Raw genomic sequence first — 14,779 nt, forward strand, 5'->3', positions numbered from 1 at the left:
ATTTTTTGTTTTTAAAAACATATTTTTTGTTACACCTAGCAGCCAGTAACAAATTGATGTTGCTCTTAAATACAGTAATAGCCTCTAAACAATGCAAACAAAGATTTAAGTAAACTCAAAGTTCATTTTTAATTAGTTTTAATGAAGCTTTATTCCTGTCGTCCCGTCACCTTGCGTTTATAACAGAGAATACTCTTTCTGTAAACGCTGAAGTGACCGGAACGGATAGCAAAAGTGACACTACTTTGAACAGATTTGGGAAATCAGGTTGTTCCGTAAATATGGCTTGCCATTTTTTTGTGCAATATTATTGATGTAAAAATACTCTGAATTTCGAATAATCGCTACAAAATTACGATGTTTACTTAAGGCCTTAAATAAAGTATTTTTGCGTACTTTATGTGTCTTGTAAAGTATAACGTACGCACAGTCGAAATAGAGTTCAATACATTATAATAAAGTACGGGTGGCAACCTTACTTACAACATTGGTCTTGCCATGCTTGACACGCTTGATATCTCCTGCATACTCCCAAAGGTGTTTCACATCAAAAATGCTTTGTCCAACATTAATGAACCCACAATTAGGGACAAATATTTACAGACGCTGTTTGTGGTTATATGTAAGACGCTGTTACATAAGAGTACCTACTGTTGAAGCCCGAGATTTTGTACAGAAATAATATTTAACCCTGTGTTTTCATACCCCCTCGCGCGACCGCATTCAAATGAAAACATATATTACACGTTTGTTATATAGACGTAAAATTACCCTGTTTATTTTAGACGAGTAAGTAACTGGGTGTAGGGGAAAATGCGTTAAACTCATGCACTTAGTTGGGTGTGTAAACATGCTGACAAATGTTCCGTTTCATTTGAAACCATTTTGAACCGTTCAATAAACAACTAGATTGCCTTATCAGAAGCAGACCTAGCCATTGTTCATTAGAACAGTACCTACACGCGGTAGAATAACCAGCATAAATCACCGAACATATAGGCACCATATCGAGTTCTAACGCTAGTATTCCCGATATTGAAACAGTGAAAACGATTACGTATCAAACATTTTCTTGTTTATTTGCGATCTAGTTGGAAATTGAACTCACAAATCAGGTCTCTCCATACACTGAATATGAGCTATAACTATACGAAAAACAAACAATGATAATCAAGTTATGTAACAAGCGAAGCGGTAGATTATTTTTGTATCTACAGACCCGTGGATACAGTCTCAACAGTTATAGATAGTGATTATGGTTTCAGAGGACCGAAGACAGTACTTAGGTAAAAGATTATCAGTGAAACACTATTGTCCATCATTCTTTGAAAGCACAAGAAACTTGGATCAAGGTAGACGCGCTTCAATACTTTGAATATTTAATGCTGTGAACTGTAAAATGATGTGTTCTGCCTTTACCTCATCCGAAATCGAACCGATTACTACATAAGAAATGCTTTAACCCATCATCATGTGTGAAAATGGATACTTCTTTCTTTTTAAAGAAAATCCACAAAATCTACAGCTGAAAATCTCCTAACAATTGCTGCGCAACATCATGGTAGAAATATAAAAGACAAAAGATGTCTTGTTAATGACCGGAAGATGTTCGATGGGGTGTAATTTATATTACTCTTTTTACGCCAAAATGGATCTTTAAAGATACTCTTAATGATTCTTTCTTTGACCGCAACAGACTGCTTATTATGACCGATGTTGTGAAGCTCTAATACGTAATAATAAACTTGGGTGCAGACTTTTACTTTTGTTTAGATAACTGCACCATTGTGTCTGTAGTCTACTGAAACCCCGATTGAAAGCAATTATCGAGCTCAGACGACATCAAATGGCTTTTTGTTTCTCTTGCTAAGATCGTAGAAATAAAACGATCCATTGGACTAACGTCTAATTTCCTGTTTGACTGACCTAACGGCCAGAGTTGTATAAAGATCGTTAGGAAGTGAAAAGAAATATCTTCCAGTGTGTACTCTGCCACCTATTAGAAATTGTTGTGACTAAGTTAAACATTTTTGAATAAACAAAAAAATAAGAATAACCATGTGAATCATAATTACATAATTTTTGACATTACATCACTTTTACGTAATTTGTTTTGATCAAATAAGAAAGCAAGTTAAATATATCGTCATCATCATCACGAGGTCGTCAGTCCTAAACTGATTAAACACGCATGTCCACTTCGTCATATCCTGAGCTAATCTTTACATTTCCCTAAAACTAGAACATCCCACATCCTTAACTATTTGCGAACAGTAACCTAATCTTGCTCTACCTCTACCTCTCTTAACTTCCGTTTCTTCTTCTAATGTCTCTTCATTTCTAACCTTCTCTATCCACGGTATCCTCATCATTCGCCTGTAATACTACATTTCGAACGCTTCTAAGCTTTTCTTTTCCGCTGCGCCCACTATCCATGTTTCGCATCCGTACAGCGCCATACTCCAAACATACACCTTTTCTAATTTTTCGTCTCCTATCTTTATATTCGCTCTTTCATACAGTAATATTTTATCAGTACCGTACCATTTCATTTAAAGCTATCTCTAACTCCTCCTTGCTAGATGCTAATACTGCTTCATCATCTGCAAATCTAAGCATACTAATATTTTGCCCCTGTATATCTATCCCTACGTTTGTACTGTCTTTAATTATGTTGATCGCGTCTTCGATGTATAGATTAAAGTAGCGGTGACAATGTGCATCCCTGTCTGACTCCCTTCCTAATATGTACTTCTCTACGTTGCAGCCCCATTTATATAACTGACAGTTGCTCTTTATATAAACTAAGTATCACTCTTCTATATTTGTAACTCATCCCTTCATTTTTAAGTATATTTAATACCTTGTCCTGTTTAACATTGTCAAAAGCTTTTTATAAATCTACAAATCCTATGTACGCACTCTTTCTTTTTTCTATCGTTTTCTCTATTGTTACCCGCAAAGCTAGAATGGCCTCACGCGTTCCTCTATTTCTTCTAAACCCAAATTGATCTTCCCCTAATAGTTCTTCCGCCCTTTTTTCCATCCTCCTCTGTACAATTCCAGTTAAGATTTTTGACGCATGGGAAGTTAAGCTAATTGTTCTATTCTCGCCTCTCTTTTTAGGTATGATTACCACCACGTTCCGTTTATAAACCTCTGGAACTTTCCCCGTCTCGTTAATGTGATTAACTAGCTTAAACATACGATCTCTAACCTCATGTCCAATTTAAAATAACATTTGGTAATTTATTCATAATATTTTCATCATCCAGCCGACGGAAAGTATTCAGTTTAGACGTATTTAATTGTTCGCCCTTTAGAAAAGCAAATAAATTTATAAGCTTAAAGGAAAAAAAATTTAAAAGAAACAAGAGAGCCTTCCATGCATCGTAATCCTTAACAAGGGTAGAAATGCGATTAGCCTAACAAGTGGAACTGCTGACTTTCGACTTCCGATAACAGCTCCCTGTAGAGAATGCTCATTAAGCTTTGAGAGAGATATTTATTGCAGTTACCAAAGCACGCATCTAAGTAAATTTCAGCCGCTGTATATCTTCTCCCCAAGATTATCTGATTCTTATATAAGAGGAATGTGACCCGAACTCCAATTCTTTTATACGAAAAAATTAATGGCTTGAAATGAAGAGAGGCAGACGAATACGCAAGAAATTTATTTCCATTATATACCGCTTAATATTTCGGTCATGTAGGCTAAATGCAAAAATAATGTTAAATGTTGGGAAATATAATTTATTAATATTTATAATAACATCAAACGGTATAATTGATACCTTCTTGTTTTCGCATTTTATACTGGAAAAGTTTTAATATCCCTCTGCATGCCAAAGTCAACCCTTTGTCTACTTAAAGCCAAAAGCTGTACCAAATTGTAACACTACTATAAATTAATGATAAAGGATTGAAGAGCCCACAGCTACAATATTTGTAATTTTTAAAAATCAATTACAGCTTACTAAATATACACATATATCAGCAGACACTAGGGTTGCCACCTTTTCAGGCTTTACATAAAGTATTTCTCGACTAAAAGGTTCAAAAGAAAAAGTACTCAGCATAAAAACAAAGTATTTTATTTTTTGTTTTTAAAAACATATTTTTTGTTACACCTAGCAGCCAGTAACAAATTGCTGTTGCTCTTAAATACTATAATAGCCTATAAACACGGCAAACAAAGATTTAAGTAAACTCAAAGTCCATTTTTAATTAGTTTTAATGAATCTTTATTCCTGTCGTCCCGTCAATTTGCGTTCATAACAGAGAATACTCTTTCTGTAAATGCTGAAGTGGCCGGAACGGATAGCAAAAGTTACACTAATTTGAACAGATTTGGGAAATCAGGTTGTTCCGTAAATATGACTTGCCATTTTTCTGTGCAATATTATTGATGTAAAAATACTCTGAATTTAGAATAATCGCTTACAAAATTACGATGTTTACTTAAGGCCTTAAATAAAGTATTTTTGCGTACTTTATGTGTCTTGTAAAGTATAACGTACGCACAGTCGAAATACAATACTTTATAATAAAGTACGGGTGGCAACCCTAGCAGACACCCTCCTATGTGTACCTCTATGTAACAATTTGCAAATAAATTTTTACAGCGGTAATAAATCAGGTTAGCATTTAATTCGAGTCGCCGTTAATGACTTCCTGGAGCACACATAAGTCGCAAGCAGCGGTTTCGGCAGAATAAGAACGACCCATACTACGTTTCAATGTTTCACGAGAAACAAATGGACTTCGTTACGGTGAAAAAATGTTCGACTGTGCGAAAAGAGCTGTGGTGAAATTTTTCACTTACCCCAGCATAGCAACCCTTTTTACTCTTAATTATATCTTATGACCGGCTGTTCTGTTTTCCCTAATTTTGAGCTAGAATCGTAAATTTGTGCCTAACGCTTTCTATTGAAGCCAATACATTCTAGCTTCATTACTAGGTGTACATGATACCGATTATTAAAAACAAGACTTTCCTTAAAATGACCGAAACGCTACCGCTAAAAGAAGCATTACGGATTTCAAAGAGATATACATTTGAATGCTTTTTATTTTTTTCGAATCAAAAATTAAACAAAGGCTATAAGGGAGAGGGATTGGTGGCCTATCAAATTATTGAATACTGAACAGTATTCATCATGCTGAAGAGGAATGCTGTTCAGGTTTTCAGTATTCATCTACTTGAAGAAGCCACACTGCTGTGAAATGGTCATGGTGGTCTATTAAATTATTCGATACTGAACAGTATTCATCCATATGAAGAAGAATACTGTTCAAATGTTCAGTATTCATCTACCTAAAGAACCCACATTGTGGTGAAATGATCATGGTGGTTGGTGGCCTATCGAATTATTGAATATGGAACAGTTTTCATCCAGCTAAAGAAGAATGCTACTTAGGTGTTCAGTGTTCGTCTACTTAAAGAAGCCACAATGTGGTAAAATGGTCATGGGGGTCAATTAAATTATTCAATACCGGCTGAGGGAGAATACTGTTCAGTATTCATCTACCTGAAGTAGCCACAATGTAGTGAAACAATCTTGGTGGCCATTTAATTTATTGTAACTAAAGGCGTATGTTTAATTTCGTATTTACAAAATTTGCATTTTTTTTTGTGAGAAATCCTATAGATCATTTGTGAATTAAAAGGATTAAATCACACATAGATACCTAAATAGAGTCACATCATTGTCGTAAGACTCGATATCCAAGTACGTCTGATTATCCGCTTTGTGTAATAGCAATGGTAACAACTGTTCATTTTCAGAGAATAGTGAAATGTAAACATTGTCCTGATCTCAATCAAGGGTTCTGAATTTGATCTTTTGTAACAATTTATGAAGTATACCTACATTGAAAGCAAACCTCTGAGCAAATGGCAGACCAGTTAATTACAACTTAGAAGGATATTATGTAACGCGAAACTGAATAAGACAAACTTTACTCTCCATGTGCAATTTGAATGCGAACTATATCAAGAACTAGAGTTAGGGTCAACTAATTAATTTCTATTGTCACTTATATGCTACTGTAGATGTTGATGAATTATTATTTAAGATGTCCTCTATTACTACTATTATAAATATGTATTTAAATTATGAACCGAAGCGTTAATCTTTTAAAATTCATAAGTGTTACTGGGATATGTTAATTTATCTCTTTTTTTTAGCGTACATATATCTAATAAAAGTAGAAAATGGAGACTGTGATGGTAAAATAATAAATAAATCAAAAAGAGACTATAGTCCTATCGTTACCATCAAACCTGTTCAATGCGAACAAGAGTTTCGCCCACTTCCAATGTGAGCATTATCATCGCGAAACTGGTCACATTAGAAGTAGTTAAACATTTGACCGCAGTAAACAGGTTTTGTGTACCCATAGTCTCCTTTTGGTTTACTTAACCGCAGTGAACAGGTTTTGTCTACCTATAGTCTCCTTTTGGTTTACTTAACCGCAGCGAACAGGTTTTGTGTACTCATAGTCTCTTTGTGGTTTACTTAACCGCAGTGAACAGGTTTTGTCTACCCATAGTCTCCTTTTGGTTTACTTAACCGCAGCGAACAGGTTTTGTGTACCCATAGTCTCTTTTTGGTTTACTTAACAAAACTGAACTTTTAAGAACTCACGTATTGATTGATTTTGTAAGAGAATTAACAGGTGCTTCTATTTAGCTGCATATTATGAGAATTATATATGCAGAGCAGTTGTATTCACTTTGTTGTTAATACTGCGGACATTTAATATATCAAAATGCCGCAACAACTATATACCTACAGATAAATGTTTACTGAATAAATACTGATAATTGATACGGTAATCAACATCTCCAACGTAAATAATCAAATAAATTGCAAATACTGATTTCAAAAATAGAAATTAAATGGTTAATATTTAGGCAAGTATTGAAAAACAGAATATTAGCGAAAATGTTTTTCAATATTAGTAAATTTGCGATGCTTTCAGAAACTACAGGATATATTTAGAAATTAGAAATTACTTACAGGCATACAAGAAAATTAACGTCTTAGTTAGCAATTTATCAAAATCTCCGAAAGTAATGTTACACAAAAACTGTTAAATTCGAAGGCTCTGATGTCATTTAAAGTTAATTTAAAAATTTAAACTAGGTTTTGGTTCAAAAATGATTTTGATTTCAATTGTATAATCGGTTATGACTTTTTATTAGTAGTTATTAAAGTAGTATGACCACTAAATAGTTCTTAATTTGTTCGTTTAAATCGTGTGGTCTAGAAAGCTTACTGATTTTTATGACTGTTTCAGAATACTATGAGCAATATAAAATAAAGTTTCAGTCCAATATGCCCCCTCATAAATCGTAACATTCATTCTTATGAAAGCATGTAAATTAAAACGATTGTCTTAGAAATTCCGTAGCGTTTGGCTCGTATCCAATAAGTTAATGAATTTCATTGCCTCCTTTCCATTCGCTAATGAAAATGGTCAGAGAACGTGCGAGACAACTACTAGACCATTTTTCTTTCTCTTATCGATTGTTTACTACAAAAGAGTAGGGAAATTAGACGGAAACTAACCAAAACATGGTGCACTTATTATACTCCAATTGGTTTAATACATTTATTTAATGTTAGCAATAAAGTATGTTCTTTAATGAAGAACAGGAAACCAATATCACAGCAAAAGCAACAAACTTTAATGTAACATCTTATTATTATAGAACACATATCGCCATCTAATGCTATCACTTGCTGACCAAAGTATTTCGTATGTTAGACAAGGGTCTTACTGAGATATCTCTACTTGTTCAACTGAGTCGACGAAGTAGCTTATGTATGTGATAGGCAAATCACTAAGAACTTTGTACTGTTGTTAAACTTTAATTAATTAACTAAACTCCAAGTCAAAATTTGCTGTAGGTAATTTAAGAAAATGTAGAAGGTGATGCAAGAAGTACCTACAAATACTTAACCATTTAAACTAAAATATGCAAACCTAAAGTTCGGAACAAAAATAAATTCAGTACACATCAATTCATGTTTCCCTTTTGTTGGTTTATTTTTTTGTTTTGCACCAAATCGATTATTTTATGGCACCTTTTACTGATATTATAAATCGTTCAAAAGGCAGGTTTGATGATATCATTTTCGCCGTTTAACCGCAACCAGAGACCTAAAAATTTATGGTTTTGATCATATCCGTTAGAGAATGTCGTATACACGGGGGTATAAAACGCTAGGATACAAAAACGAAAAATTTAACGTACCATTTTTCCACTGATTTATTACAAAGATTATGGCATATTTACACTTTCCGCAGTTTAAGCATTTTACAAAGAAACCGTTGAACGACTTTTGTTTGACGTTTCATAAATATAGCATCAAAACCTTTTGTGTATCTACATTGAGACAGAAAAAATTTTCAGGAGAATTTCTGATTCTCAAAACGTTTAAATTCTTCACAACAAAAAAGAAACTGAATTTTAAGGATTTAATCGTAACTACAATTATTGTAGCGTAGCCTTCGAAATAAATTACCTAATTCAATTCATGTCAGTTTTATTGCTAATAAACGTTATAAACACACAAAAATTTTTATATCCGCTTATTGCTGCGTCCGTCCTGACGCTTCCGTCACTATAGCGCCGTGATCGTTCATTACGTTATTTCCATGCAACTCGCCTAGCGGAGAACAAAAGGTATTATAGCTTTGCATTTCAAACAGATTGTAATTTTTCAACTGAGATAGCGAGTTTTAATACCGCTGCAGGCGAAACTAATTTCAAGCATTCTTGTACACAAGAAGGGAATCATTTATAAACATTTTAATTGCGCTATGAATGAACTACTTGGCCGGAATTTTTCCTCGCTTGTAATTACTCAACTTCGTTTGTTTATTATTTTTTTGTCGTCCTTCAAGACCTTCTTATTATTTAGACAATAATAAAAGGATCAAATGTAATTGTAACTTTTGTACGATGTTTAAAGTTTATGTTAATATTTTTCCTACAGTCCTTTTCGTCATTTTATAAACTACAAATTATCTTCAGAGTCATCTTCTGCGCTGTTGATAGTTTGAAAGTAAGAAGTAATATTAATATAATTGTCGACAGTTGAAAGAGAACTGTCTAAAATGCAGCATTTTACATGCGGATTGTGAAGGAATTAATGGGCGATTTCAATGCCAAATGGGTTCCTAATCAAAGCTCACATCGAATGATGCTAAACAGCGCAAACAAAACAATTCTCTCTTTGATGAAAAAGAAGCTGAACGTCAGTCAGCCAATTATAGGACATCATATCAGTAAATCACTTGACAAAAGGTAAATAATCGAACCAAATGTCAAAAAAAATCAGTTTTAATATCAACATTATTTTCATTATAGTAATTATCAATTACACATTAAAAGGGGCATTGTTTTCCAATCGATTTGGTACCATTTAATGCGAGATATCATCTAGAAACCAGTGAGCTTTTTGACTTTGAAATCGCCCATTTATTCTGTGTTTCCATTTCAGAGATGAGCCAGTAGGATATTCCTTGAAACTGGTAATAACATTTTACCTTATTTTTAAACATGCTTGTAAAAGCATATCCCACATCAATGGGAAGCTTGGGAACTTTATATTCTGTATACTATTATGAAGTTTCTTCCATAATGGAAGATTTTTTCAACAAAATTATTTTCGTTTAATGTGGACGTATGAGAAAAGTTTATGAAATGCTTGCGCTATATACCGAGGTACTATATATCTATATACAATATATATGTATGCATGAGAAGCGACTACAGAAGCGAGAGGTGATATTTTATGTACCGCGTATAAAAGCTTTGCTCTGTATTTTCTGGATGCGGCCGCAAACTGACCGTTAAGAGCTACTACACAGTACCGCCAAGTGCGTTAAGAGGAGCCGCAACTGATGCGAGTAATCGGTTTACCAGTTGGCTGCAAATGTTCCACGGTCCATTATTCTCTTGGCTTTTAAGTAGACCGTGTCACAAGCTCGTCTTCGCTATTTTATTTTATTTTTTCCTCTTTTGAATGATCGATTTTTTATTAACGCGATCTACCATATCAATTTCTTCCGCTTGCTATCTAAAATAGATAAATCATATCCTTCAGAGAAATTTTTGCTATAACTGAACTGTAAAGATTCCTTTTTGTGTTGTAATACTACTCACTTTCACACTAGAATAATTTGGACAGATACTTTCTTAAGGATGTTTGGGAGGTATGTCAAAATGCTACGAGACAATTAAAAATTTGGAAGAACGTTCCTCATTCAATTTTAAAACTCCTGTAATAATTACAAATCAATTCACTGAACCGTTAAAAAGTTATTAAAATTGTTATTTTACACGTCATTTTATGGAGATTCGCTAATCGAACAGATTAAATTTATTTTTATTAACAGAAAAAAAACTACCAGAAATTTCAAACTTTTATAATAAGTAACTTGAACTCTGGAGAATCACTTTAGCGTAAGGTTATTCAAATTCACTAAATGGTTATCGAGGAAAAAATGAAAAATTAGCTGAAAATCTCGTTTTTACTTGATAATATAATGATAATATTTATAATTGTCTGAAATAAATGCAATTTTAAAGTTTTAATTATTATTTAAACATATTAAAAAGTTTTACGCTCATTATTAATAAAGATTGAAACTAAATATTTTTTTGTTTCGAAGTTGAAATCAAGGCATATTCACTGCCAAAAGTCAGTTAAAAATTTTCCATATTATTCGTTATTTCTTATTTTATTCAAAGTTTTTGGTCAAATTCCAAATTTTCTCTCGAACCGTATACTTTGTTTTTTGTATAGATGGTATTTATTTACCTCATGATATGCTTCAAAACCTAATTAATCACGAATTTCTAATTTTATGTACTCTTGTCTCCGATTGTATCTCCCAAACATCCTTAATTAAATGCGTATCCAATCATAATTGGATTTTCATTTTTTATACTATTTTTGTACATTTACGTAATTCGTTTATTTGAATCAAGCTGTTACTAAACGTGCTATTCCTGCGCCTTTTGTAATATCAAAAATCTCTCTACAATTCAGCCCCTAAAGCAATAAATTTATTAACATTCTCTGCAGATAATGTTTCCTAATTTATTCTATTTGGTGAGTTAGAAACAACTAACAGGGTAAGAGTATAACTACGTCATTAACTTGGTTGTTGGTATCTTCAAAATTAAATGAAGAAATAAAAGCGACGCATAAATATAACGAAGGAAAGTTCCGAGTTAAGTTACCTAACGAATTTCTGTATAGAAAGGCAAGAGAAAGTTTCTAAAGCCGGAAAATTCCACTTGAAGAAGAAATTTTTACAATTACCAAAATAATTCGATCGTTCGGAAAACATAAAAATGTCGAAGCCCATCGTCAACAAGTATTCAAGAGAAATTGTAGATATAATAGACATGAAAAGCTTCGTAAATTTTGAGTAGTCAATATTTTATTAAGGTTTTAAATGAGAAAAATTAGTTTATGGCTGGTTAGCCCGGAAAAGGGGCCGCTTTGCTTCTCATCGGAAAGGATGATCTGCTAATTAAACGTAATAAAGGTTGGAGGCTAGACGGGAAAACTGTTGATGGCGTTACAAAGTCTTTTAATGTGAAAATAGAAAAATGAGCGTTCAAGCTTCGGTCCCGGGTCTTATTTTTTAATTAGCGGGTTCGTAATAGGATTTCGCTGCTAGTACAGGAAATACGATTATCCTGTTAAAAAGTATTCAGAATCCCGACGAGCCATGACGCTATTTACGGAAAACATGCGGCAACCAAACTGCGAACTGGTTTTGGATACTGTGTTTCTTTACTCGGGTCAGAGAATGTACGAGGTTGTAAACAAGTCACTGATTAAAATTCTCAATTTTAATTAAATATTCTGTCTTATCCTTTACCTACGTCTAGTAGATCACCGAAAGATATTTATTTAGTAAAAATTTAAATCAACATTACGCCCAAGAGGGTTAATACCACGGAAAATAACAGAGCAACAAGACCTTTGCATTTAAAAGTGATTAGGAGAACAGTTTAAGAGATAGTGAAGAAAATAAATTAACATATGCAATCTTGTGAGAACTGCGTGATTTCGAGACATTAAAAGCATTTCAATGTAGTGTAACAGAGAAAATTTGATAATAATTTAACTAAATATGCTTTCAAAAGGATAAGGGTACTCAACCCTATGAAATGAATAGACGAAGCTTTTAATTCTTGTAACTCTATGATTAAATTGTAAAAAAACTTACACAATTTTTATTGTTAACCTACAATAATATTATTTAACACACAGTGGTGGATAATAACAGTTACTGTTACCTGTTTGTATATACATTATTTGATAATTTTACAGAAGGTCGCAAACAATGAAACTTTTGTAACAAGTTTTCAATTTCGTCTTTTTGTTAACATTATATGCGCTTTCAAACGTTTAGAAACCACGGGAAGGTGGAGAAATTTTCTAGAAAACATATACAGTTTTATTTGGAGTTTCGACTTGGGAATTTCTCAATGAGTATTTATTTTCACTGGTTCCGCAACTGCAGCTTTTAACTTACAAATGCGATGTCATTTTTTTTAATAACGCTAGAAATGGTGCAATATCTGCTTCTACATGGAACCTCCACGTATTGTGGCTAAATATTAAAACAAAGTAACATGTTGCAGACATTTAGAGGAGTCGTAAAATTTGATATTGCATGCGCTATTTTTGTGTGAACCACTCTAGTGGAAAACTTCTTTTTCGTTGCTGTATTCGCTCACTATCGTGGCGGTTTTGTAATCCTCAACCCTCGCTTTTTACAAAGAACTTTTTGTGGCTTTAACGACATTTCGACTTAAGCTGAAATTAGATTCCCTTTAAGCTTTTTTGTAATCTTCTGTAGGGAGATTATGATGACAACGGAAAGGCTACTATTCATTTGTAGGTTTAATAATCCGAAAACAATAAAAGTACTACCTAAATACTTTATTCTTTGAAGAAAAAATTGCTTTAATATGTAATATGTGGAACGCATTTTACGTATTTTAAGCGAAAGTATTGTTACATTGCATCCATAAATTCATTGTGTTAGTAGGTCAATTAGCAGCCGTTTAGATAGCGGAATAAATAATTATAATGAAGAAGAAGAGCAATCAAGTCGAGAGTCGAATTCAATATCACCAGATGCAGGGTGGTGAGACGGCTTACCGTCTTCACTCACCCTGTGATAAACCCTGCCATTTCTACTTTCCTCAATCCTTTAATAAGGTAGACTAAGATTGTTATTATTACATTATTAAATTATTAATTAACTATAGCTAAATTGTTGACTAGCGATTCTAAATTATAAAATCGCTTTTCATTATGATATGAAAGTGCTTATATTTCAAAATAAACATCAACATTCTCTTCTTCATGATCTATTTAGCTGCATATTATGAGAATTATATATGCAGAGCAGTTGTATTCACTTTGTTGTTATATAAGCGGAATGTGACCCGAACTCCAATTCTTTTATACGAAAAAATTAATGGCTTGAAATGAAGAGAGGCAGACGAATACGCAAGAAATTTATTTCCATTATATACCGCTTAATATTTCGGTCATGTAGGCTAAATGCAAAAATAATGTTAAATGTTGGGAAATATAATTTATTAATATTTATAATAACATCAAACGGTATAATTGATACCTTCTTGTTTTCGCATTTTATACTGGAAAAGTTTTAATATCCCTCTGCATGCCAAAGTCAACCCTTTGTCTACTTAAAGCCAAAAGCTGTACCAAATTGTAACACTACTATAAATTAATGATAAAGGATTGAAGAGCCCACAGCTACAATATTTGTAATTTTTAAAAATCAATTACAGCTTACTAAATATACACATATATCAGCAGACACTAGGGTTGCCACCTTTTCAGGCTTTACATAAAGTATTTCTCGACTAAAAGGTTCAAAAGAAAAAGTACTCAGCATAAAAACAAAGTATTTTATTTTTTGTTTTTAAAAACATATTTNTTATCGTTCGAGTCTCTCATACAGAGACTGTGAGAGATCCATAAAAACACCTAGGCAATAACTGAGAGACTGTGAAAGACTGTGAGAGACTGGAGAGAGACTGAAAATTTTTGTATAGGGTAATCTTTGATTTGATTCTTGTTCGTGTAAATTTGATGGGAAGCTTGTACCTGCAGAATATCACGGTGACATCAAATTTACTGGCGTCAATGATTTACAACAAAAAGTTTAACCCAATTTCGCGTTGTTGGGGAGTGTAAAGTGTTCGATATTCGATCGTTATTAAATCATGTCCTTCATTGGAATTACCTGATAGGTACGCGTAGTTGTGGTAGCGCTATCCAGCGCTGCTAGATTGCTAAACCGCTTCCTACTTATTGTTGCTGGAACGCCTTTGATGTCACTATTAATTAATGAACTGCTAGTAGAAGCAGTCGTTGGACGAGAGTGCTGAACCCTGTTTATGGTAAGTCCGATAACGTTTTCAATTATGAGACGCTTCATAACGTACCTACTACGGTAAATGCATTTCTGTTAAAGACCTGCATATCAATCAGAAAGTCTAACGTGTCCTCTGCTGTTAATTCATGTACATAGTTAACTGTTGGGGGCCAAAATTTTAACCAGATTCCATAGAAATTTTAACACGGCTTTCTGCGAACTTCCCAGAGTTCTATTTAATAGCTCCAAATGAAGAAAACCGAAATGTTTAAAGGTAAATTCAACATAATATGAAAAGTGGATGAAGTTGAGAATTGGG

This window comes from Agrilus planipennis, unplaced genomic scaffold, assembly GCF_000699045.2.
Source record: "Agrilus planipennis isolate EAB-ADULT unplaced genomic scaffold, Apla_2.0 scaffold410, whole genome shotgun sequence".
Lineage (NCBI taxonomy): Eukaryota > Metazoa > Arthropoda > Insecta > Coleoptera > Buprestidae > Agrilus > Agrilus planipennis.